A 25492-nucleotide genomic window follows, 5' to 3' on the forward strand; every position below is an offset into this window, starting at 1 on the left:
TGGGGGATGGAATAGGATAGAAAAGATAAAGGAATAAAGGGAAAAAAGAGAAAGAAAGTGAGATGAAGGAAGAAAAAGAAGAAAAATAAGAAGAAGAAGAAGAAGAAGAAGAAGCGTATAACGCTTCGAACTATTCCGGCCATCGATCACGTGGCCGTCCTCGGGACAGTCCATTGATTTCACGATGTTGATTATGCGGTGCCGTAAATGGCTTTAAATTTCACACTTCGCTAGCCGAAGCTCGTGGGTTCTGAGATAAGGTTACCTACCCCTCTTGGTGGTACATTGTAGAAAGGAAGGAAGGAAGAAAAGCACCAAGGAACCTTAAGCTAGTATTGAGTACATGAGGTTTAGCGGTTTCCCCCTTTCTCCCCACCCCGTCTCTTTCTCTCTCTCTCTCTCTCTCTCTCTCGACGAACAAGAAATTCCGCTTTCTCGTTGGTCCGTGAATATTAGCCCTGGCTATTTGTGTCGTTGTAGGTAGCAGAACGTTCAACGTTAATCGTTAACCCAAACCCGGCACCGGGTTATTATAACACCCACGTGGGGCAATATCCATCGCGGTCACCGATCGCGTTGTTAAAACGTCTACGTTCGCAAAACTTTCCGATAAATGTAGTTTAACGAACATACCTAAACTATAACGCAACAACGATACTACGTATCCCATAACCTATCTATATATAACCCTACCTACTGTTCCTCGGGTTTTTTTTTTTTTTTTGGTAACTTTTTTTCTTTTTTTTTTTTCCTCCACCCCTACGATAGACGATGGCGAAGCTCTACGGGGGATTGGTGAACGGGAATGGGGGAATGCAGGAAAAATGAATAAAAGCATAGAAACCGGTGGCGGGGGAGGGGCCCCGGTGTTCTGGCGCTACTCGCGAGTTTATCCTCCACGATTCCCAGGAGTGACATCGCAATCGATACCTACGCCAACCAGCAACGTAGCTTTTTTAGTCCACCAGCTCGACTGACTCTAAACCTTCCCCAAACCCTTTCCCCAACCCCTATCCCCTATCCCCCCCACTCCACTCCGTCTCTTTCTATCTTTCTCTTTCTCATCCCAGACTGACTCCGTATCATGAAGCTACCTACGCTTTTACCATTTTCTCTTTTACCCGATACCTGCCTGCCTGCTGCCATTGTCTCTCTTGAAACCTACGTTACGTACGATTCGAATACGAGAAAATCGCACTGCATATTAACGTTGATCGTAATACGGGGAGAACGCGTTGTTATTTTTGATTATTATTATTTTTCTCGCATAGAAAGTCACGCGACATTATTTATACTACGATTATGTATTGGTGATAATACGAAAAATAAATGATACGTGGAATAATATCATAATTTATTTCGACTCGAATTAAAATATCGTTTAACTAAAGTGTATTGCTCGAATAAAAAATAACAAGGCGAATTATATTGAAAATCTAAACAATTCAAATGGTATATATATATATATATATATAATATTCAGCAAGCAAACATTCGCAAATAATACAAAGACCGTAAATAGGTATACGGATAAATGCACACATTTGAATAAGCAAACGTCTAACATTCTATAAACGTCATTTTAACAATACAACACAGACAATACCTTTCATTGCTCTAAGTAGACAACCCTAACGTCACATAGAGAAACAGAGAGAAAGAGAGAGGGAGAAATGCATAAAGTCTATCGTTTGTGAATTATTCCGACGTAGCGTAAGATTATAAGCTCCGCTCAGTCGTTGGTAGAATGATGGTCTACGTAATATTCGAAGCTTTTGTCCGCAAGATTCTTGATGTGAAAGCTAGCTAAGTGAGCAAGAGAAAGAGATAATATTACGTTAGGAATAAAATAGAAACTATTTTGCATTATTATGATCAGTTATCTTACCGTGATACTGAAAAGAAAAACTTTGGGCAAGTGCATGTAAAGCAAACATTTGTTATGGATAGTAGTAACCGTCTGACGAATATTATGATCCTCTTTCTTCCGGTTTTCTTATTTCCTTTTTCTCTCTACCACGTCGTCGTCCTTGACGGCTGACTTAGAGATTCAAGAGAAGAAGAAGAAGAAGAAGAAGAAGAAGAAGGAACTCGGTTAAGAAAGATCATAAAAGAGTAAAGAAAGTGAGGAAGAGGCTGGGGGTGGCGGGGTTGGTTGGAAAACCTGGCGTCTAAATTTCCGGTCTCATGGACACATCTCACGCAGAAAGTTTGGATTTAACAGGCAAGCTACTACTCCTCTACCTCTACCTCTCTTCATTCTCCCTCACGAAATTCGAACAAAGTAACTAGATTTTCGAAATGGTTTTGTCCTAACAAGTAGGTACTGACAACGATCCATTGTTTCTCGAGAAACAATGATCTCTTTCTCTTGCTTTCCATTTTCTACCATGCTCTGTCCTTCTTCATTTCTCTTTAACTCGCAAGCTCATGTATACTCTATCTCTTTCTTCTGAGATTGCAGAAAGAGTGAGAGAGACAGAGAGAAAGAGTAGATCGAGTCTTGCTACGAAATCGAGCGTCACCGTTCCTCTTCTCTTCTCTTCTCTTCTCTTCTGTTCTGTTCAGTTCTGTTCACGTGAAATGAACCTGTTACGTTTAAACCACATTCGTAACTATAGTACCACCTGGTATATATAGCAAATTCTCGTTATACGTACTAGGACAGATGAAGTTCGATGGTCGTACTGATTATTGAGAGTGAACTTTACCGATGATCCGTAACTTTATCAACGTATCGTGATTGGTCTATCAATTCTACGTCTCGAAAAGGCTAGCTCAATCAAGCGTGATATAACTCGCAACGTTTAGGAAATAACTTTGCTCTTAATTCTTGACGTGACATCTACGAATTAACGGAAATTTGACTAACTATGGGGAATAAAAAAAAAGAAAACAAAAAAGAAAAAATGTATGGGAGGGAGAGGGGTGTGTCGGGGGGTTGGTTTCAACTCGGCAAAATAAACTCTTCAAAATCTGCAGACAGTTTAATTAAATCTTTCCTTCGTGCAAGTCTTCACTTCGTTCAGAACCCACGAAAAACTAATTAGCCTCGCGAAACCGGAATACCGTGAAAACGGATGTACAAACGTTATACTACTAGGTGGTGCAACTGGCGTATTTGTCGATGTGCTAGCTGGAAGGTCATTTCTATACAATTTAACTATAACTCGCGAGTTAAAAGTTAAGGGTTAGCTTGAGAATATCTACGAGAAGAGAACACGAGTACAAAAGGGGATAGAGAATGGTGAGAAAGTAGGGATGTGTTTCCTCTTCCCTCGTACTTTGGTTAGTTCATATTATAAACTAGAAATTTAGCGCTACCTAGGGATCAACCATTCTCGAGAAACGGACCACTTCCTAGCAACGGCCCTAATAACAGCATTAGATACATCGTAAGACCCTAATCTGAGGGGTAGGAGTTTTAGAAACTTGCATAATTCTCATCTGATGTCTTGCTTCAGTATATCATTTTCTAACTGTAACAATGAGAGAGAAAGAGACAGCACGATTGTGTTCAAGAATTACTATCGTTCTTCCGTGTGTTATAAAATAATGAAAATTTATTATATTATTTTCCTTACGAGAATTACTTGTCGTTTATTTAAATCGCTAAAACTTATGTTACGTGCACTTTACGTGTATTCTCGATTTGTTTTTTATTTTTTTTATTTTTTTTTTTAGCAGTTACCCAGAACGAATAATAGTTTTGACATCGGGTGTCGTTTGAAATCAAAGCTCTTTTAAAATAGTAAAGCAACTTTGGCATCTTAACCAATAATAAAAGTTCAGGCTGTTGGTAATTACTTTATCGATAGATAAGATAGGATAGCCAGTGATTTATCTCAATTTCTTTCTTTATATCCCCCGAGGTAAGTCTTCCCACACTCGTTTCCCGTTTCCTCTTCACCTCTGCCAGTTACTTCTTTCGAGCTGTCTTGGGAGTTTAGGTATTTATAAAGATGTTATAAGAAAAAGACACGAGTTCGAGCTCTCGTGATCGTGCACGATAATTATCTCACCTTGGACAAAAATAATAAAAGAAGTTTAATTCGAAATAGTCATTCTCATTTGAAATTGTTATAATATTAACGATTACTATTATCGGCAAGAGGAGAAATAATTTTTTTAATTTATCGTTATTAGATTTACGTCGATAAAATGGATATCCAAACTTCGAACGAAATCTCGTTAACAAAGTTACGATACAGTTCGATGAACTTTAAAAGAAATGCACGATGTTATTGCATAAAAGTCGATGGAAGCCTATTTTGAGTTTTACGAAGTGACAGGAGGAGGTGGATGATACGAAAGCATGAAAATACGAAGAAGAAGAAGAAGAAGAGGAAGAAAGTATCGGTTATTACCTTAGGTTGGGTGGAAACTCTCCACTCGATGTCCTCCCTGTCTTGGTTGGACGGTGTAATAACTTATCAGATCAATTACAGTTATTACTTTATTCCGGCTCGACGCTTTGGAACTTTATACCGTGCTGACTGAGCTCGTTATTCTTGCAATTTTGCGGCACGAGCGAAAAGCGTCGGTGCGTACAACCGAGACTTGCTTTACCTTGCCCGAGATTGCTTGAAAAAAAAATTCGAAGAAAAAGTAACTATCCTCGAGAATGAAAAGAGAGTAGATGGAACAAAATATATCGAGTGTATTGACGAATACGATGTTTTTCTAATCGTTATCTTTTTTCTTTTTTCCGTCAAGAAATTCGATAGTTTCTTGAAAAATGGATCAGAATAATTAAAATTAATGAAAACCATATATAAAAGTAACGTATGCATGATTACTTTATAATTGATTATTAAATTTCTTTAATAGTAATCGAATTAAATGTTACATCCGATAAATAAATATTTTTTTGAATTTATATCGATAAAAAAAGAAATATCAAATTAAGTTACAATTAGACACCTGTTAATTCATTTGCATTCGAGCTCGAAATAGGTTGAATAAGTTAACGTTACATTTTCTCTGAGTATTCAGCTCTAGAATGCAAATGGATTAAAATGAAAGAAGTATAAAAAAATCGGAGAAATTTGTCAAAATGATTAAACGATAAATGAAAATTGCGAAGATCATTAGTTAACCATAAAATACTTTGCTGTGTTTTCATTAAAATGAAAATAAGTACTTGACAAAAACGATCCACTTTTTGTTCCCTTTGGGATAATTTTTGGTGAACAAATGCATTTTCTATTACTTACTATTATTTATTCGATGGAAGAAAAAAAATATTGTTTTTACAATCCTAAAATATTACAAGGATTATATGTAAAGGAACGAAACGTTTATATACTGTGTGTATACTTAGTTTTTATTTATACAAACATATCTGCAGACCTTGACGAATATGTTTCACAGAGATGCAAGTAAAAGCATTTTAGATCAACGTTTCCTATATTTGGAATGTTTTAAACTCATTTAAACTCGAAGCTAACGTAGATCAACAGAGTCGGTATACACGTTAATTGCAAAGTTTCTAATTAGCTTTGAGCCGTCAAAATCCATGCGACCATGTACTGAATTTCGAAGGCAATCTCTTGAAGAATGCAACAACGAATAGGTACACGTTTTGTTCTCGCGAATTCAATGTTACAAGATTTTCCTAAAGTCCAATTGATTTTATTCGCTTTATATCTTTTTTTCTTCTCATTAACACTGAAATAATCAGTCTGATAATTAGTACTAGAAAATGATACCACTGCCCGACACACGTACACACACAACGAGTGATTATAATTACAAGAAAAATATATTATGAAACTTTTTTTCAAATTAATTTCAAGAGAACATTTTATTTCGAAAAAAAAATAATTACCTTACGCCATTCTGGCGTTCGATAAAATTAATATAAAAAGAACATTTTTTTTTTTTTTTGACACTATTTTCAATTAATTATGCATATAATATACGAGGAGGATAATACATCCGTTTGTCACAAAGTACGATTAAACGTGGCACGATTCCCCTTGGCTTAAGATCGTTTAATTTGCTAACTGATGCATTTAATTCGACACTAATCTGTGGTTAAACGTGACTCAGACAAGGAGGGAAATCCTTTGGTAATCGGAGTCAAATCAATAAACGGTAAATTGTTATTGGATCGAAGAGGTGTTGAAGCAACGTTACATGAGCATAACGTAAAAAGTAAACGAGCCAAAATGCTACTCCTGGGGTAAGTCGAGATGAGCTTAATCTCAAAGATGTCTGGCACGATTCCCGGAATAGAGGTTTATTGCATCGTAAGATAGTGATACGGTTTGCGTGACTAGAAGCTAACCCCATCCCGTTATACTCTTCCTCTGGAATGAGTTTTCGTAGGGTCGACACTCACAAATTTCTCGACACCGTTATTGTAGTTGATATTAAATTAGTATATTATCGTATTTTGAATAAATGCTAAAGGATGATTATTCGATGATTCAAATGCATTACGATAAATCTTCAATTTTACGTTTAATATATATATTTTTGTTTATTCGCGAATATAATATAAGAATATGATATATATATGAATAATATAACGTCAATTATTTTTGTTCGTATTAAATAAAATATGACCGTCATGTATGACTCACTACTCGTTGGTCCTCTTGCAGATTTGCGGATGTTGCAATTACGTCTTAATACAATAATGGCTTTTTAAGAGAGCACAATACGACCCCGGCACCGTAATGTATCGTCTTAATAATAATTCTTGGTCAATTTCAGTGTACACTTGTGTAGAAAGAAATCCCAACGTTGGTTCAACGATCTCGCAAACTTTCCACCAACCTCCTTTGTCTTAAATATTATTATGAATTAGCGAAGCGTTTCTTCGTTAATAAAACTCGACTCAAAGCGTTTAGTATACCCAGTGGAGAAAGAAAGAGAGAGAGAGAGAGAGATAGATAGAAAGTTGTTTAAGTGAATAGTTCCAGATCACGCTCAATGGATCTTATCCAGAAGCCTCTTGAGTATAGTTTTGAGAATAGACCACCATATGGTACTTGGATATCATCGGAAAATAAGCATCGCTGATTTATGTACTTTCCGTGAAAAATCTTAAAAAACGAAACTAAACTAAACTAAACGAAACGATTTCTTTTACGACACTCGAATATATAAAACTTGGATATTACGAATTTCCATTTCTAAATCTTGATATCAATTTTCCGTTGAATTATTTTTCGTGTTATTTTCATTTTCCATTTGCAATGATAGAAAATACGGATTACCATTTGTACATTTACAATTTCGTTGTTACGTTTAGTGTGGAAACTATTTGGATGATCATATATCTCTATCGGCCGAAGCAATGTCGCTTTACAGATCCGGATGATGCCGAGAACGAGGGTGCTACTATGGATTACGGCTAACCAGGAGGGGGATAGGGAGTAGAGAGAAAGGGTTGCTCGAGGGTAGGAGAACGAACATTCTGCTGGTGCACGGTGTCAGATTTAGCATACAATCCGGCATTATCGGGCATGGTCAGGCAGTAATTAATGATTGTTCGTGGCCGAGCGGTAATCGGTCATCGATGGTCGCTCATAATCAGGTTGCTACCCGTGCGATGTGCTACATCGTCGTATCTTCGTCATATTTAAGATTTATGGAATCTTTGACACCTGCTATTCAATTTCATTGAAAATGATGTATCATAATCCGTTACCGGTTATATTTAATTATTAATAAAAGTTATAACAATTATATATAATGTAAGTGTGTGTGTGGGTGTGTTTTATTATTTTGCAATAAGACATTATATTTTTTTTTCTTATTCTCGGTAGCTTATAAAAACATTTACAAATGGTAATAAGGATTCTTTTGTCGTCTCAACGGAAAGAAAAGTAACGTCAAAGAAGGTCATCCGGATTTGTGCATTCACAAGTAAAATCTGTTTCTCCGATAGTATTCGCATTTTAATCCGGACTCGAAGCATTCCTTTTTCTATCTCTCTCTCTCTCTCTCTCTCACTCACTCACTCAGCGAATGTCTTTTTCCTATTGCCTAGAAACTTAAGACAGAAAGAGAAGACACGAGCACACAGTGGTGTAGTAGCATCTCAGCAACATTGGCGGCGAAGTCGCGTAGAAGCTATTACCCCCGGTGAAAACTTACTTTTCTCGAGGAAATTACTTTCACGAAGTATCTTATTTCGACGGAAGCGCGAAAGGATCTGAGCAACGCCGCAGTTTTCGGATGAACGACGGGTGTTCTCGTCAAAAAGCGAACACCTCATTTTATATACCTACGAGAGATAGAAATTGTACAAAATACATATATACTTATAATATTATGAACCGTTATCCACTTTATACTAAACTGTCTTAATAATTATTTTTACAATAACAACGAATTGTATTACCTTATAGATAATTAACAAAAAAAAATATAAATATAATCTAAATAATTAACCCAATCTAATTAGATTATAACAAATATTAGATGAGTGAGATTTATTAAATAATTTAAATAACATAAAACACGTAACACTTTTCGAATTAATTCGAATTTTTTTTTTTTTTACGTTAGAAAAGTTAACACGAAACATAGCCCCCCGATTGTTGATCTCAACCAGATATACTTTTCTTTTTTTGAAAGCTTATCAAAGAATCGTAGAAGTAGGAAAAGGAAGAAGCAGAAGAGGAACTAGAAGAAGAAGAAGAAGAAGAAGAAGAAGAAGAAGAAGCTTAAAAACTATACCGACAGGTAGAAAGTTCTTGTCGAACAAGTTGGTTAAAGCAAGTCGTGTACTACGTTCGTACAATATCGACCGAACGACGAGCCAACTTGGTGAGAAGCTAAGACGTTGGCTGCCGACAACAGAAAAGGCAAGAGTAAGCGAAAAGGGAAGAAAGAAGAGAGTCACTTAGTGTGAGGAGGGCAAAGGGAGAATGAGAGTGAGAGAAAGAGAGAAGAGACGCGTGTCTTGAGATCGCAAAGAGACAAGAACAGGGCCACTTCCGTGAAGTCGTGCCACGCGACATCCTATCTCTTCTCTCTCTCTCTCTCTCTTTCTATCTCTATTTTTTCTTCTTTTTTCTTTTCTTCCCTCTTTTCGTTCAGAGATAGAAAGCGCGTTTCTTTTTTCGGTTCGCTTTAGCTCGCGTTAATTCGTTCTTCTCTCACACTCTTTCTCTCTCTCTCTCTCTCGTCTTCACACGCGAACTGTTTTTCCTTTTTATCTTTCCTCTTAACTTTAAGACGTACGAACTTTGACACAAACACGCACACACATACACACATAAAGAACCAGTCACACACGGGGAAACACGTACACGTGTTTACTCGTCTACACAAAGTTTTATTATTTCTATTTTAAACTTTTATTTGTCCTCCCACCCCCCTCCCCTTTCTCCTCTTCCTCCTCCTCCTCGTGCCCCTCCTGGATAGAGATGAAAGTAAATTTAGCTTTGAAGCAATCCACGTCTGATGGAATACGGACTATCCAATAATCCAATGCCTTTGTCGGACAACTCGACTGTCTTTCTGCTATTCCTTTTTTATCATCCTTTCCCCTCCCCCATTTTTTTTAGATGAAATTGAATTTTTCATGCGTTAAAGTGATGATACTATACGTATTTCTCTCTCTCTCTCTCTATACATAGATATTAAATATGCTTTAAGAACATATATTACGAGAGAGATCATTATACCGGGTCTTCTGATAAATTGATAAAAGAATATCACTGAAAAAGAAATTCCTATTACATTAATACTATACTATACTATATATATATATATCATTACTTTTCGTTCATACTTTTTGTTCTCGAATTTCCTTTGTGTCTCATTTTATAGCAAACCCTGTCGCGTGACACGAAACTCGAGAAAACGATCTATCCAGTCAAGTCTCATCCCTCTTGTTTCCCTCTTACCTTCTTCCTCTCTCTCTCTCTCTCTCTCTCAGTCTCTCTTGTCTCGTCTTCCACAACGTTTCCACCCTTTCAGCTCGCTACAACTGCGTCGTTTTTCCTGAAGCATCTCGTGCGGTCGCACCTCGGACTCGACGTTAAATCACTGGGCTGCTGGTAATCTTTATAGCTCGACGTGTAAGAGGGCAAATGACCTCTCTTACCTTCTCGCTATTCCAACATTCTTACTCCCTCTCTCTCTCTTTCTTTCTTTCTTTCTTTCGGATGGAAATAAATAGAAAAGCTAGAGAGAGAGAGAGAGAGACGTTGAAAAGATGGAATAGAAGGTGGTGCGCGAAGTCAGCCGAAGGGAAACGTCAGCCAACAACGCTGGAAATAAAGCATTTCTCTGTGTGTGTATGTGTGCAAGGGGACGATGAGGTAGGGTAGGAGGGGAAAGGGGGAGGAGTGGGTATAATTTTCGCTCCTTCTGCACCCGTATTTCGTAGAAACAATGCACCCTGGGAACCGCAATCCTGGGTGCAACCGACCCAGAAAACACGACTGGGATTGTTGTACCACGATAGCTTTTGCTTGCCGTCGTTCCCCTCCCCCTCCCCCTACTGCTCCACCTCACCACCACCACCACCTGAACAATTCTCTTTCTCCCTCGGTATTCGTCCGTTCGACCGACCAACCGACAATTTCTATGTCCTTTCTATGTCTGTCCATAGTCTGACTGTCTGTCTACCTATCTTTCTATCTTTGTCTATACCACCAACTATTATGTATACTTTCTACGTGTCTGCCTATGATTACGTGCAGCAAATCCCGCAGGGTGTAAAAGAAGAAGTGTAGAGACTCGGGAGTAACTTCAGGGATAGGGATTGGGGTGGGGTTTGCGAGGGGAAAATTATTCAGACGTTTGCGACTATTTCTCTACTAAAATTTCTAACGTTCTTTCGACGATGAACGAGAAGTATCTTTGAATTTAATTTTATATTATTGTTTTATGTGCTATAAGCTATGACATTTCGTATTACAAGGAAACGCGAATGACATCCAAATTTTGACGATACTTCGACGAATTTACGAATTTTTATTCGTAACGTTTAGAATCTTTCGTATATTCTCGAATCTTTTTTTCTTTCGTCTATACGTCGTATATAATTTATTGGATGTGCGCAAAAAATATCGTATCGCTATTCGCTTTTCGCTTTGTATAATCTGAAAAGGGGTATTGGGTATGGGTAGGATGAAAAGTAACGCAACGGAAAACGAAACGCATTTCCGCGTTTTCCTACGCGACTACTATTATTGCTACTAGTAGTAGTAGTAGTAGTAGTAGTAGTAGTAGTAGTAGTATGTGCTTTAGACGCGTTCAAAGGGTCGACATTTATTGCTTCCGCCTTACGTTTCTACATTGCCTTTAAGTAAATTGACAAGCCTGTCTAGCCTTGGAAATGCATACTACACCTGCACGCGCGTTGTGTAGTCACGGTATTCTTTAACCAACGTCTCTCTCTTTTTCTCTCACCCCCCTCCCACCCTCTTCCTTTACCCTCTCTCCTCCTCTCCACCCCCACCATTTTTTCTATTATCGACTATCCCTTCGTTGAATTTTTTTCCTTTTCATTTTTTCCCCTTTTTCTTTTTCTTTGTTTTTTCTTTTTTCTTTTTTTCTTTTTTTTTTTTTATACATACCTCTAGCGTACGTATCGAGGATCAGACAGGGGCTTTGTCGAACGTGAAACTCATTCTCGATGCGTAACGGCTTAAATAAATAACGGTAGTCTGACTAACGGAGAGTAGCAAATTCAGTGTAGAACGTCTTGTTGATTGTTATGTCGCTTGCCATGTCGGATGAAACGTTACGGAATTGAGGAAAATTTCATTGGTACAGTACTACCTACCCTGGTAGGAAAATCAATATTTGCCAGCTTATTTTTATCATGAATATTTATGTATAATATATATATACGGGAATGTCATAAACTAGAACCCATTCTTCTCGAGATTCCTTTAAATTAGTCATTCCTTTTTCCTTCTATCGTAATACCTTACAATAATAATAATAATAATAATAATAATAATAATAATAATAATAATAATAATAATAATAATAATAATGGACTGAAAGAAAAATATCCAACATCTTAAATTGATTATTTGCATTTGCAACGGTGACATTCCATTAGTATCGATTTATTTTAATCGTTTAATTTATCGCGATTTTTCGAACTTCAATAAATCTTCCTTTTTCCTTTTATCATTATTATTATTATTTTATTTATTCTATTTGTTATAAATCGGGACGGACCAGCTAGCGGAGTCCCCCCCTTCCGCGTTATTCTATATGCCCGTACTAAATCAATAAGTCCTTTTTTTTTTCTTTTTTTCATTTTTATCAATACCTTTCGCTTTTATTTTCTTTTATATACCTTTTCGCAATTCGATTGTCCTCTTCCTTATCCCTCCCGTCCATTTTTCATAAACTTCGGCTGATTTCAATATATCCACACTCTCTCTTTCTAGTCTCTCTCTCTCTCTCTCTCTCCCTCCCTCTTTCATTTTTTTCCATTCTCTTCTATTTGTTTAAGTTCCATACAAAAATAACCGAACATAAAAGAGACGACGAAAGCTTTTCACGTTCACCCCGGGTGGTAGTTGTTCCAAACTTAAAGACGAAATGACAAACGGTTATGACAAATAACCGGGTAATTTTCTAAGGACGAAACGAAGGGAATAGGGTTGAAAGGTACGTAGGGAGGATGAATACAACATCAACCATCGCAGTTGTTAGAAGCCGCATTTTGGGTATGCTAATGTCGCAATGGTGGTAGTTATGTTAGTGGTAGTCGTGGTGATGATGGTGGTGGTGGTGGTTCTGGTTTAGGTGATGGTGGGGGGCATCGAATTTGCAACAAAAGGCAATTTCCACGGACTTCCAGTAGCTTTTGTCTTACGCTCGGATAGATATGCCTTTATGCTGAAGCGTATATACCTCTCTTTCTCTTTCTTTATTCCCACTCCAATTGCCAAAGTTCCAGTTCCCAGCTTTAGACCGAACTACCCCTAACCATTCCCCCCTCCCTCCCCCACCCCTGCCCCACACACCGCTTCCCCACTTATTCACTCACTCACCATGCAACCACTTTCTATTCTTGTTTTCTCACCGAAAGACGCGGACAAATTTCCATGCTGGGATATATAACCGCGGAAAAAGCGTATACTTACGTAGACAAAAAAGAAATAGGGTAAGGAGAGTGAAAGATAGAGAGAGAGAGAGAGAGAGAGAGAGAAGGAAAGGAGAAAAAAGACCATGTCAGACAGACGAGCGTGGGTTGTGTTTTATTGCCGTTTGCATAGAATAATATATGCGGAACCCCCCCCCCCATACTCGGAGAGTCATCTGCTTAGCCATAAAAAACGATAAATAAGCGTTATTGGTTGATCGATCTGTGTCAAGATGTACACATAATTCATATGGATTCGTGATCACGCAAATGTTTCCGATAATTTTTTCGTAGTCAACGAACATAAGCCGTACACGTTCGTCTCTCAATATTTTTCTCCCATACTTTTTCTTTTCTTTTATATGTTATATCTTTCTTTTCAATTTCTCTCTCTATTTTTTTTTTCTTTTTATTTTCAATATTTCTTTGGTTTTAATGGAGGCAACGTTATATATTATCTTTAAGTTTTCATAGGATCGTTGCAAAAGAGAAAATTATGTTGAACTTCTAATTTCATAGGACTAATTGGAAAGCCATAAGAGTAACAATAGAATACCATATTACAACTTTACGATTGTTAAATCTACAAATCTAATTAAACGATCGTTTGCTTTCAGGTCGAAAGCATTCGTTAAGGATAATGTCGCTATAAAATTGGATAAGGTTGAAACGCGTTGGCTGTTGGCTGTAAGTAAAGAATCTATGTTAATCGTTTATCCTCTGTTAGTTCGTTAAATTATCTTCCATTATTATTATTATTATTATTATTATTATTATTATTATTTCTTCTTTGTTTTATATTTTATCGCAATTTCTTTCGAACAAAATTCTATCATTTATAAGACAGTCCCTTTCTTTTTTTGTTTTGTTTCTATTCCCTTCCCTTTCCGGAAAATTTGTTTCCTTGTATTCAACATACAAATCTCTCGATTATACTACGAGTCAGTTCCCACCCCCTGAGCGTGTATCATTGAATTCGTTGTTTGCTTTAGAAACATCCTTATTTTGATCCTACCATCTTTCTCTCTCTCTCTCACATACACACACACACACATGTTATATATTTTTCTTGCCTTCGTATTTCTTGGCAAACCAATTCAACGCTACCCTTTTTCCACGCATCACTTTCTTTCCATCCGTGCTTCGTATTCCACGGAAAAAAAAAATTTATTTTCTCCCCCCCTCTCTCTCTCTTTCCCTTTCCTTCCTTCCTTCCTTTCTTCCTTCCTTCCTTCTACGGTATTTCTCTCGGGCTTTGGGATTAAAAAAAAAAATCAACCACCCTCGTCACTCTCGACGGTTCTATGTGATGGTAGAGATGGACGGCCGAATAGTGGACGATAGAATAGCTTAGCATAAAAATCTATAAATCGGGGAGGGGGTAGGGTAGCAGGGGAAGGGGAGGATCTATAGGGGCGAAAAGGAAAAATCCATCCGTCCATCCGTCGTTTATAGAAAAATCCGTGGAAAAGTTTCCGGTGTCGCGTCCATTTTCCCGTGAAAATATACGCGTCCGTCGGCCCGCTTCTTTGGACGTGAAGAGGGGGGAGGAGTATGGGTGAAGGGGGAAGAGGGAACGGGGTAACGGGGGTGAGAGCGAGATAACATGGTCTCGCGCGCGCGCGCGCACGTAGCAACTCTCACGAACGCAGGAACAAGGTCCTCTCATGAATTTCATAAAGTTTCATCCGTCCTGTACATTGGAAATTTCATGAGAGAGAGAGAGAGAGAGAGAGAGAGAGAGTCTCGCGTTAAAATTGGTGCCATTGGCCGTTCGCATAAGCGCCCCGTATCCGAACGAAATCTCATCTATTATACTGATCCATCTATGTGTGTGTGTGTGTGTATACCGTATTTTTTTGTATAAATTATGTACATGTAAATATAATATACGGTTATGACATCCTTTAACCGTAATACTCTTAAGGTATTTTCTATTTTTAGATACCTCTTTTTCTTTTTTTTTTTTTTGGAACTATAAATCTTTTCAAGCTACTCGCATTTTTTCCCAATTGAGCCCCCCCATGTCCGTAAGGCAATGTCCTATTCTTGAAAAATAAAACGGGGTTGTATTCGGATAATCGATCCAATCAACTCACCTTGAGAGACTTATAATAGAAATTTTTGTTCGAAACGAGAATGACGAGGGCTTCCCCCCCATCCCCCTCTTCCTTCTACTTCGTTTTTTCTTTTTCTTCTTCTTCTTCTTCTTCTTCTTCTTTGGATGGGAATAACGTCCCGCAAAGATTCCCCATGGGCTAAAATTTTGTTCCTCTTGAAATGATCGAAATACTGGATCTTTCTTTTTCTTTATTTCTCTTTCATCTTTCTTTTTTTTCTTTTCCTTTTTCTTTTTTTTCTTCCCTCGAATCATAACGATAACGTGAACCAAAGTAACCCCCTTAACGTTCTTTCTTCCTCTACAAAGATATAGAAAACATCGTAGGAAGATCCCAATAAAATCAAACGAAGCTGAAACATCGTTGGTTTGCACGATACCTCGTGATTCACAATAACGAGTTCGGTAAAATTGAGCGAGAGAGAAAGAAAGAGAGATTTAAAGATCGTTTACGATCATTCTTATCGATTGTATAGGATTAGGTACTTATTTTTGCTTTAGCAATTTATTTAAGAACTCTTTACGGAACATAGTTACCAATATCTTTACCGTTTATCCAAGGTGAGAATAGAAATATTTTCTAATCCGTTCTACGAACTTTATGATGTTATTTATTTTTTTTCATCTTAAATTTTTTTACTATGTGCACACACGATACATTGGGGTACGTGTAATTTAATAAAAAAAATGGTATCTAAAAAGTTGACGAAAGGACAAAATAAGTTTGAAAATTGTTTTGAAATGAATTAGAACAGAACTCGGTGGATATAATTATTTCAAGATAGTTGAATAGTATAACGAAATATCAAATCTCGTCGTTGGTAACCCTGTAACCTCTCATAGAAAATTCATACCTTCCCGTTACAACAATAATGACCCGTCAGCCAGAGTCCGCTTACTGAATCATTCATGATGCTGACAGGGGTCAAGTCCGGCAAGTGTTCGTCAGCTGCAGTACGATTACAGTGCATTAGCCTTTCCTTCATCTTCCATTAGATTCTGTATTGCCTCTTGTTACCTTCGAATGATGTTCATATCTTAGTAATTCGTCTAAACTAATTAGAATTTAATATCAATTTGTACGAGTAAACAATCGTATCGATTTGATTTATTTTTCCAAATAGAAATAGAAAAAATAATACGAAGTTGGAGAGAGAGGGAGGGGGGTAAGAAGAGGTAGAAAAAAAGAACGATCGATTTTTTATTATTAAACTTTCAATCGGACCACTAGAATTATTCTATCAATAAAGTAAATTTTAATTGGTTCCCAAAATCTAGAAGAGTAAATATATATTTTGTAATAGCTCATCGTGTTCTATTATTCGCGATGAAAAAAATGTAAAAATAGTTACCGGAATAAAAATATGACATATTCGAGGTAGGAAATCCTAATGGAATTCGTTTGGTCGTTAGCTTTGATGACGGTTTTCTGTGGTGACCGCAAATATAGATATCCTGGGAATACTTGACCGACTTTCCTGATCGGGCCTGTTGAACTTATCCGATCTGACGGATGAATGGATGATCTCTCTTCGACTTGATGTGGTCCGGTCAACCAATAATATCTTGCGAACCCTCTCGGACATGAGGAATCACCCTGAGGGAATCTTTGGAGATGACCGACCAAGTGGAAACGATGAAAGAGAGAGAGAGAAGTCAAGGAGTGGATGAATATAATGAGTTCAAATGAACGTTGCACAAAGAAAATATTACGTTTCAATAACTCCAACTTTTTACATTAAAAATTTGTACTTAACTTGAGAAAAATAAAACACAATATTAATGTAATTTATTTATATCGCGGATAATAATTCGTTGACCGAAAAATTTCGTTTATTAAATCAAACCTCAAGTTGCTTTTGCAATACAATTTTTGTATTTATTTTTGCTAAGAAACTAAATGGATTTTTTTCTCGCTGAACTAAGAGATCCAGGTCGTTAAATTAATTATATTTAATTTTTCTTTTTTTTTTCTTCTTTTTTTTTGAGCAGAGAATACTCTCTCAACGTCTTGTTGAACGATCTATTAAGAAAAATAATTTCAAGAATAATCAAAAAGTAGATGATATTAAATTATTTATGAAATTTTCACTTACGTTCAGTCTCGTTAACGTTACTAACTCTCTCTCTCTCTTCCTCTCTCTCTCACTCTCCGTTCGTTTTCGTATGCTCAGCATGATTACGTCTTCAGATTATACCTACATATTTTATCTAGATCATAAATGATTGATGTATCTACAGACTCGAGATTTGCAGGTGTGTGGGTATCGTTGTAAAGTTTGACGTGTTAAGAAAGGATATAGCAGGAGGCAAAGATGGAAGGATCGTCCCGTAAGGATTTAAGTGTTGAAGGTGCTAAGCTAACTCGTAATCGTCTTATTCCGTGTTAAATCTCTTTTTACCACACCTTTCCACCATCTTGGAGAAATAGAGAAGAAGACGTTATACACACACACATACACACACTATATATATATATATATATACACAGTATTGTATAATATAACGAAAATACCGGCATGAGAATATGAGATGCAAGAACTATTGTTTCAAAGCTTTACCACTACCCCTTCGTTTTCATGATTATGAGCTGTCAGTTTTAAGCGGCTTAAAATTCACATATTAAAAGCTATTTCAGCATCTTCGAGTCGACCACTAGCTTTCAACTCAACAACCAATTTTCCAAACTCCCCCCCTTCCCCCCCGTTTTACGAAAAGAATCGTTTATACTTTTTTCGCGTAGTTAAAAATAAGCTCGTACCAGTCGTTTTCGTGTATTATCTTGAATTATTAAATTGTCATGATAGAAATTAGGTCGATTGTCAAAGTTTTACGGGAAATCGAAATGTAGTAATTACGAAAACGGGATTAAATTTGTTACGGTTCTACTTTTGAATTGAAAATGTACGAATACGTGTTTCATTTTGCTATGTGACATGTTGGGTTATTGACTAACGGGGAGAATCGTGATCAAATCGGAGCAAACCTTAGCAACCTTGATAGTTTCGTATTCAGGGCACAATCCAAAACCGCAGCCGATCGACGAGAGGGATATGAATTCATTCGGATCGAAGAAGTCAAGGAGGATTCCAAATCGCCGATGGCAGGATTAAGTTTCAACATAACCCAAAATTGCAACGCAGCTTTCACCGTGGTACAACTGTTAGTATGATATTTGCTTGAGCCTATTATAGAGAGGCTCGTTTACCACGATCGTGACGATCCTTTTAGAATGATATTCGCCCCAGGGGAACAATCCTAACTTTGTTTAAACGATCTTTCTGATTGACCACAAAGGACAATCGTCCTTTGGAATTATCATCATTAAATTATCTACAATGATTATCTTACTAAATTGTAATCTGAAAATTAAATTTTATCATCTTAATATTTGTACATATTTAAAATAATATTACAGATGATATGGATATTAATGAAAAAATTGACTATAGTCACATGTTTACTAGTTTGGATCGCTTTAATAACAACAAGCACATGCATATTTGAATATCTACAACGTTCCCGACTGCTAGACTAAATCACTTCACTTGGATAAGCAATCAATTTTGGTTGAGCGCTGATTCAAATCCCTTCTGTATTGGGAATGCTTGAATTAAACGTGCCTACCACCTGCTGATCGTCACTTGGCACTTAACCATACAAGACAGGACCGTTATCATTTGAACAAAAACATATTTTCCAATTCTAGTCGTAAAATTGGAACAAGTTAATCAATATATCGATGTGAACGTCGATTCGTTATGGATTCAGGAAAAAAAAAAGGAAAAAAAACACAATACGGAGAAGAGAGAAAAAGATGAAATCCCATACTGAAAAATAAAATAAAAAAAGGAATCAACAAACGAAAAGCGAAAAAATAAAAGCAATAATCTGGAATAGAAAAAACTGTGGAGAGTGATAAGCCGTTTCGATTACGATTCGGCAGCTGGGGGGGGGCTTGGTTGTTCGGTAGTTCTAGCTTTCGTAGATCCGTTAAAGCCTTAAATCCAGAAAATATGTCGTGCCTTGATAGCTACAAAACGGGTTGGGAGTCTCGTTAATAGCGTCGGTCAAACATTACACAGTGGGAGGAGGGGAGGGCGGGATGCTTTTGGCAACATGAGCTTTCGCCACGAAACAATCACCCTCTCGGATAGGTTAGCCCAGATTCTCTTGCAGGAAGCCCACTATCTCACCGAGGCCGGTACTTGCCTCGTTGTGGTGAGATAAATTTTACAAATCGCCCGCGGCACGTTGTTATAACGTGCCGCGTTTTGCCACATTGTATAGAACCGAGCAAGATATCTCGTCTACGACGAAACGTACGATACGTAAACGTTCCAAGCTAACTTAGCTTCAATTAGTATAGCTACATCTATTTCTTTCTTTATCATACTTGATTTTACACGAATTCCAAGTGATGTTGATCTTGAATACGTGTCTACAAAATTCAAGGATACATTGTGGATACTACTATCTATCCACGTGTGGGGATCCTTCATAATGATTGTTAGCATACAGTTTCCTCTTCAACGAGCTTTCAAAGATTATTCTATCTTTTCTCATTAATTTTACGTTAAAGTATTTGATTATAGTTATAGCGTACTATTCGTATCGTTTCTTTAAAAATTTTATGCAATTCTCGTTAAAAGTGCTCGAATTTATTTTCGGGGGTAGAAAATATGAAAAACTTCGTACCGTTCTTTCAAACTAAGAGACAAAAAGAAAAGCTAGCGTTAAGGTTTTAAACATTCGTTGCTATACGATTAACAACAGACAGGTTACCGAATCATCAGACAAGATTCGCTCAGGGCTCGAGGCTTGTTAGTCTAATTACTTGTAAGTGGAGTTGCGGCTCCGTAACGAAGCAGCAGGCTGCTCCAAAAGTTCTCACCGAGTAAACACCAACCCGCCCGCAACTCTATTCGCAACTCTCTTCTTTTTCTTTTTTTCTTTTTTTTTCCTTTTTTTACCTTTTCTTTGCCTTACGATCTTCTTCGTGAAACCAGCAATGTAGATAGTACTACTACTATTACTCTCCTAACTTCTAAGCACCAACAACTAGCAGACTAAGTCTTTCCTTGATAAGTTTTCATAAAGAGTTATTTTTATCTTTTTTTTTCATTTCAACTATGAGTCGAATGAATATATCTACTTTATAAAGTTTCGGTTAAATTCTATCTTGCTAGTATCAAAAGAAACGAAACCTTTATACCACTATTTTTTCTATCTTTCATTTCTTTTCTCTCTATTTCTCGGAATTTTAATTAATTCCGAATATTTTTCGTTTATATCGTTTTATGATAACCAAAAGAAACGATCTTAACAACATATCGTAGAAAAATCATACGCTTCGTTAAAATATTTCACTATTATGCTTTGATTTGAAAGATACGTGTGTAACGCGGTATGTTAAATTTGATAAGTAAAATAAACCGAGAAATGACGAATGAAGAAATATTATATAAATACGTTATTAATGTTTTTCTTAAGAGCAAGTATAATAGAATCGTATAATGTTTGCTAAACGTTTTTCATTTTGTCGCTTTCCTTCTTTCTCTATCTCTCTCTCTCTCTATCTATCTTTTTTTCTTCTTTTTAAATTTGACCAAATTACATCGTATCTCCTTTAAAAATCACCGAATCGCGTGGCTCGTATGATTACACTCATACAATGGAACGTTTCTCAATCAAATTTATATCAATTTAAAAGTTTAATAAACCTCTAATATGCTTCTGCGTATAGTAATTGAAAAAATATTGTATCATTAAGTCATGAAGTATGAAATGTTGAATTTCAAATGAAATTTAATTGAAACAATCGAACGTTTAATATTCAATGAACCAATATTAAGAAGAATATTGATCATTTTAAATTGACAATGAGAATAAGAATACTTTTTTGATTCATCATAGGTATGTTAAATTTGATATGTAAAATAGACTAGGAAGTGACGGATAAAGAAAGATTATATAAATGCATTTCTAATGTTTTTCTCTGCCAGTATAATAGCCACGTAACGCTTGCAGAGAGCTTCATTTTGTCTTTTTCTCTCTCTCTCTCTCTCTCTCTTTTAGGTTTTCCAAGCTACATCGTATCTCGTATAAAAATCACCGAAGCGTGCTCGTTTGGTTGTCTCCGTACAGTGGTACGTTAAGAAGAATGATGTTCGTCGTTACCGCGACTCGTAACACGATTACGTTGGATGCGAGAGAACGTTGGTTGCAACTACTGTTGGTGCATTCCTTACGTTATTTGCTTCTAGCGAATCCACACGAATGGTATAGACCCGTTCGCTTTTCTCCGTCCTGAAAGAATTACCACCCGGCCGTTATGTCTCGCTTTTACTGTCGCACTGAATTCTTAACGTCCGTAAACAACTGCCTGCGAATTAACGAAGAGCTTCACTTTTCGCAACATTCGGCAAAATTTATCGTATTCGTTTATTATTAAATCGTCGATCGGAATTTGGATCTATCGTCAAAAATGTGATTTTGTCATCAAATACCTTTTGACAAATTTATTTTCCCTTTGCTAGCTCGTCGTTCACATTTATTTTACAAATGCATAGAAATGAGTGATCAAAAATTCATTAGAAGCAAATCAATTAATGATTCATATCGAACTAGTAATATCGTTGAAGTAATATGTAATCGATGTAACATTCTGAGAAATAATTTTTCAAACATCCTACGAAAAAAAACATGCGAGTTTGAAAGGTACCCCGCCTATTTCAAAAGGGTAGCCGCAACGATACCATACAATTATCCTTGCGATTACGGTCAACGTTAGCAAATAACCCACACTTTGTACCCCTTCCCTTTTAGAGTGCAGAGGTTGGAGTTAAACTCGTGTTCAGTTAGAAGCGAGCAAGATTCATCAAAGTACTTTCAAGCAAACGAAACGAAACGAAACGCAACGCAACGGAACGCCCCGAACGTTTCGCGGTTGACTCGTAACAGAGGTGTAAAAGGTTATTTTCGATAGGAGAATAGTCCTGTTAGAAGCTTATCTCGCTTATGTTAAAGTTCTTTTTTTTTTTTTCGAAGTATTTTAACGGCGAAACTAATTACGGGGGAAAGTAGAGGCCTCGTCGCGTATAACTTTTCCTTTGGATTGGCGTGACGGTGTGTTCCGTGTCCCCTTCTGGTATCGCGGTTAACACGCGGCAAACCTAGTATGATAACCAACCGACACCCATCCCACTTCCCACTTCGTTCTTTCTACCACTTTCCACGTAGGTAGGTACTTTCTAAACTTGAAAATTGAAAACTTGTCGTAATACCTAAGGAAAAAGTATTCCCCGACCCCGACCCCGACCCCGACTCCGACTCCGACCCCACCACCGCCTCCTTCCCCCCATTTTCGAGCGTGAACAGTTTCTCGTGACGAAAACAGCACAACTTCGGTTAGTTTTAGAAAGAACGGTTTGAATGTGCATTCGTTGGATCGTCAAACTCCTAGACAATATTTGCCTTAAGAATAACGTTTTATTGATTTTCTATTGTTCGGCTGGGTAGAACGAAACAACATCAAAGAAAATGGAAAAGCAAATTTGTTTTCCCTAGTTTAACGGAGAATGGTAGAGGTAGCCAAGAACAAGTTTAATCGAAAATAAAAAAACAAAACAAAACGGAAGAGTCAATCTTATTTTTTTCCAAAACGGCCGATGGTTAAAACGGCAGATAATTTCTGCAGCTTCAGCCACGCGAGCTTTTAGTAGAATTAACCTAATTACTTTTGAACGTGAAAGCCGTTAAACTGCGACGGGTTCGTGCGAGTAATCCTAATGTTTCGAGAAACGGCGCTGTTAAAATCACTGTTCTGGAATGCGACTGCGTTTCCGCTGAGAACGAAACACCTTCTCTATCCTACCGCTATTCGGCTCAACGTTTCAACAGAGAAAATAGTGGGGGAAGCGTAACCTGAGGCCGGGGATGGGGCTGGGGCTTGGGGCTGGGACTGGGACTGGGGTTGGGGTTGGGGTTGGGGGCGCGAGAAGAAGAGATGAACATACCCCGCGATTCAATTTATTCCGCTCTCGCATCTCGTGATTAAAAAAGCTCGATTCATCAGGAGTGTCGCGGTCTCAGAACGTAATTGCTTCCCTCGTGAAATCCATTTGCCGTCTAGCAATGTTCCATCGTTACGGCTCATCTCGATGAAGAACTTTTCAAGTTCGTTCGTTCGTTCGTTCGTTCGATTCACCAACGAAATAATCTTCGCGACCGTCTTACTAAACTTTCGCCATCCTTTCCTTCTTTCTCCAAACTTTTTCCCTCCTTGGATCATCGAATAAAGAGGATTTTATACTTGAGGGGAAGGAAAAAACAAAAAAAGAAAACTCTCGTAAACTTTAACTACTAAATTAACGTAGTTCTAAACAGACGAAACGTTCGTTTTCCAATTGAAATATGCTATGTTATTGATTTATCAAACGTTCGATAATATTCTAATTAGAATCTAATAGAGATACTACTCTCAAACTCATTTATTCTTAATTTTTGTTAGATTTATCTTGTATTATTAAATAATTGAGAACCAAGTGAGGAGGATACATTTGAAAGGGAAAACAGAAATGTTTTAAATCGCAACGTACGAACTTAATACTCTGTGTATTGTGTGTGTATGTGTATGTATGTGTTGATTTTCATAATACGTGAAAGAAGTTGAACGTGAAACGAAAGGAAAATTTGTGAAAAGTCATGATTACTTCTTTGTTAGTCAGACTGATGTCCTGGCCTCGGAGAATAGATGGGAAGTTGGATGGTTGCGTCTGGTTGGCAGACACGAATCGCCTAATTGAGGTGGTACGACGCGACGTGGCACTAGAGAAAGACAGGTAACTCGGATTTACCGATATGAGTTTGCGTTCTGCCTCGCGTAAATCGAGTTAGGCTAGTTCTAGCAGCAGAAGCAGCCTGAATTCAGCTTCCTCAAAGATGGAACAAACGAGAGAAAGCGTGGCACCGTGCCGTTGGGAAAAGCGAGCCGTCGTTTCTACCTTGGCGTTAGTCAAGAATGAGAGTTCCATCGCGTTCGCACGAGCGAGCATTCCAGTGCTAGATTCCGCCTCGTTTTCTTCCATTTTTACTATCTTCTCGATCCTTTCTATCATTCCTTACCCTAACCCTAACTTCGTTTCTCTCGAATAATATACCTATTTTCTTTCCGTGATCCTCTTTCGTAATATTTTAATATGAAACGAGGACAAAAGTTAGTTCTATGATCAAACGAAACGTGAATTAGACTCGTTGGAAAAAAAACGCGTTCCGAATTGAGATTAAACATTTAACTTCTCTCGAGGAGTCAATATTTTCCAACTATCCTACTCTTTTCTTTTGAGTCGATTATCAAACGTCCCGTCAATTGTTACCATCCTATTCTGATATTTATTTAGTTTCTCTTGTAAAAAAAAAAAAAGGAAAAAGATATAAAGATGCAATAATTGCAAGATGTTGAAATGCATTCGTCCAACATATCGTGATTTTGTGTTTTACGCGGTTACATGATTTAGGAGTGCCCCAACAAAGGTAATATCGGCCGCCCGGCAGTTGGTCTGGCACAGCTTGCTAACTCTCCTTTATGCGTTTCGACGTTTCGAGCAAGCTTTATTGCCCGTTGCGTCTTTAATATCATACGACGGTTACGATTTATATCATGCGTTATTGTATATACTCTTTCACAAAATATAGTTTATACAATACAACATTATAATATCTCGAGCGTTAATGCATACAATTCAGTTACCATAAATATATCTCAAAAATACCTGAACAATGATCGATATTTTAAATGTAAAATGAATTCATAATTATACGGAAAGAAAAATCATCTAAATTATATCCAACAGTAAACAGAATTTCCGGATTTGTAGTTAGGGATGAAATGGTACACATTAAGGGTTCGCGAGTAATCCAAAATTATCGAGAAATTTTTATATGGATTTGTGCACATTAACATTTCAAACAATTCCAAATTATTTTACATCCAAATTCTGACATGCTGATTGCACTGTTGAATCTTATTTACAATCTACTGGCTTAAATACAGAAACAATGCGGTCTAAATCGAGTTTTGGATCGCGTGTCGAGAATCAGATCCTGGATCGCAAATCGGGTCTCAGAATATCAGTTACCGAATATGTTTATGCAACGATAAAGTTTCGAGATTGCAACTTGATCCGACCCCGATCACAACCCGATCCAATTGGATGGCTTAATGGTTAAAATAAATGTCCGAAAAACGAGGAAATTCGGGAAACTTCAATTCTTGGGCCATTTTTTCG

General features: G+C 37.2%; 1 protein-coding gene across 1 annotated transcript in view; it reads left to right on the plus strand.

Annotated features, from left to right (window-relative positions):
* Positions 1-25492, plus strand: part of LOC122526141 (discoidin domain-containing receptor 2) — a 147765-nt gene that overhangs the window by 25565 nt on the left and 96708 nt on the right. The window contains exon 3 of the mRNA XM_043649350.1: positions 13702-13771. The gene's annotated coding sequence lies outside the window, so the exon portion shown is untranslated. The remainder of the gene's footprint in view (positions 1-13701; positions 13772-25492) is intronic.

Source organism: Polistes fuscatus, unplaced genomic scaffold, assembly GCF_010416935.1.
Source record: "Polistes fuscatus isolate 324 unplaced genomic scaffold, CU_Pfus_HIC Scaffold10, whole genome shotgun sequence".
Taxonomy (NCBI): Eukaryota; Metazoa; Arthropoda; class Insecta; order Hymenoptera; family Vespidae; genus Polistes; species Polistes fuscatus.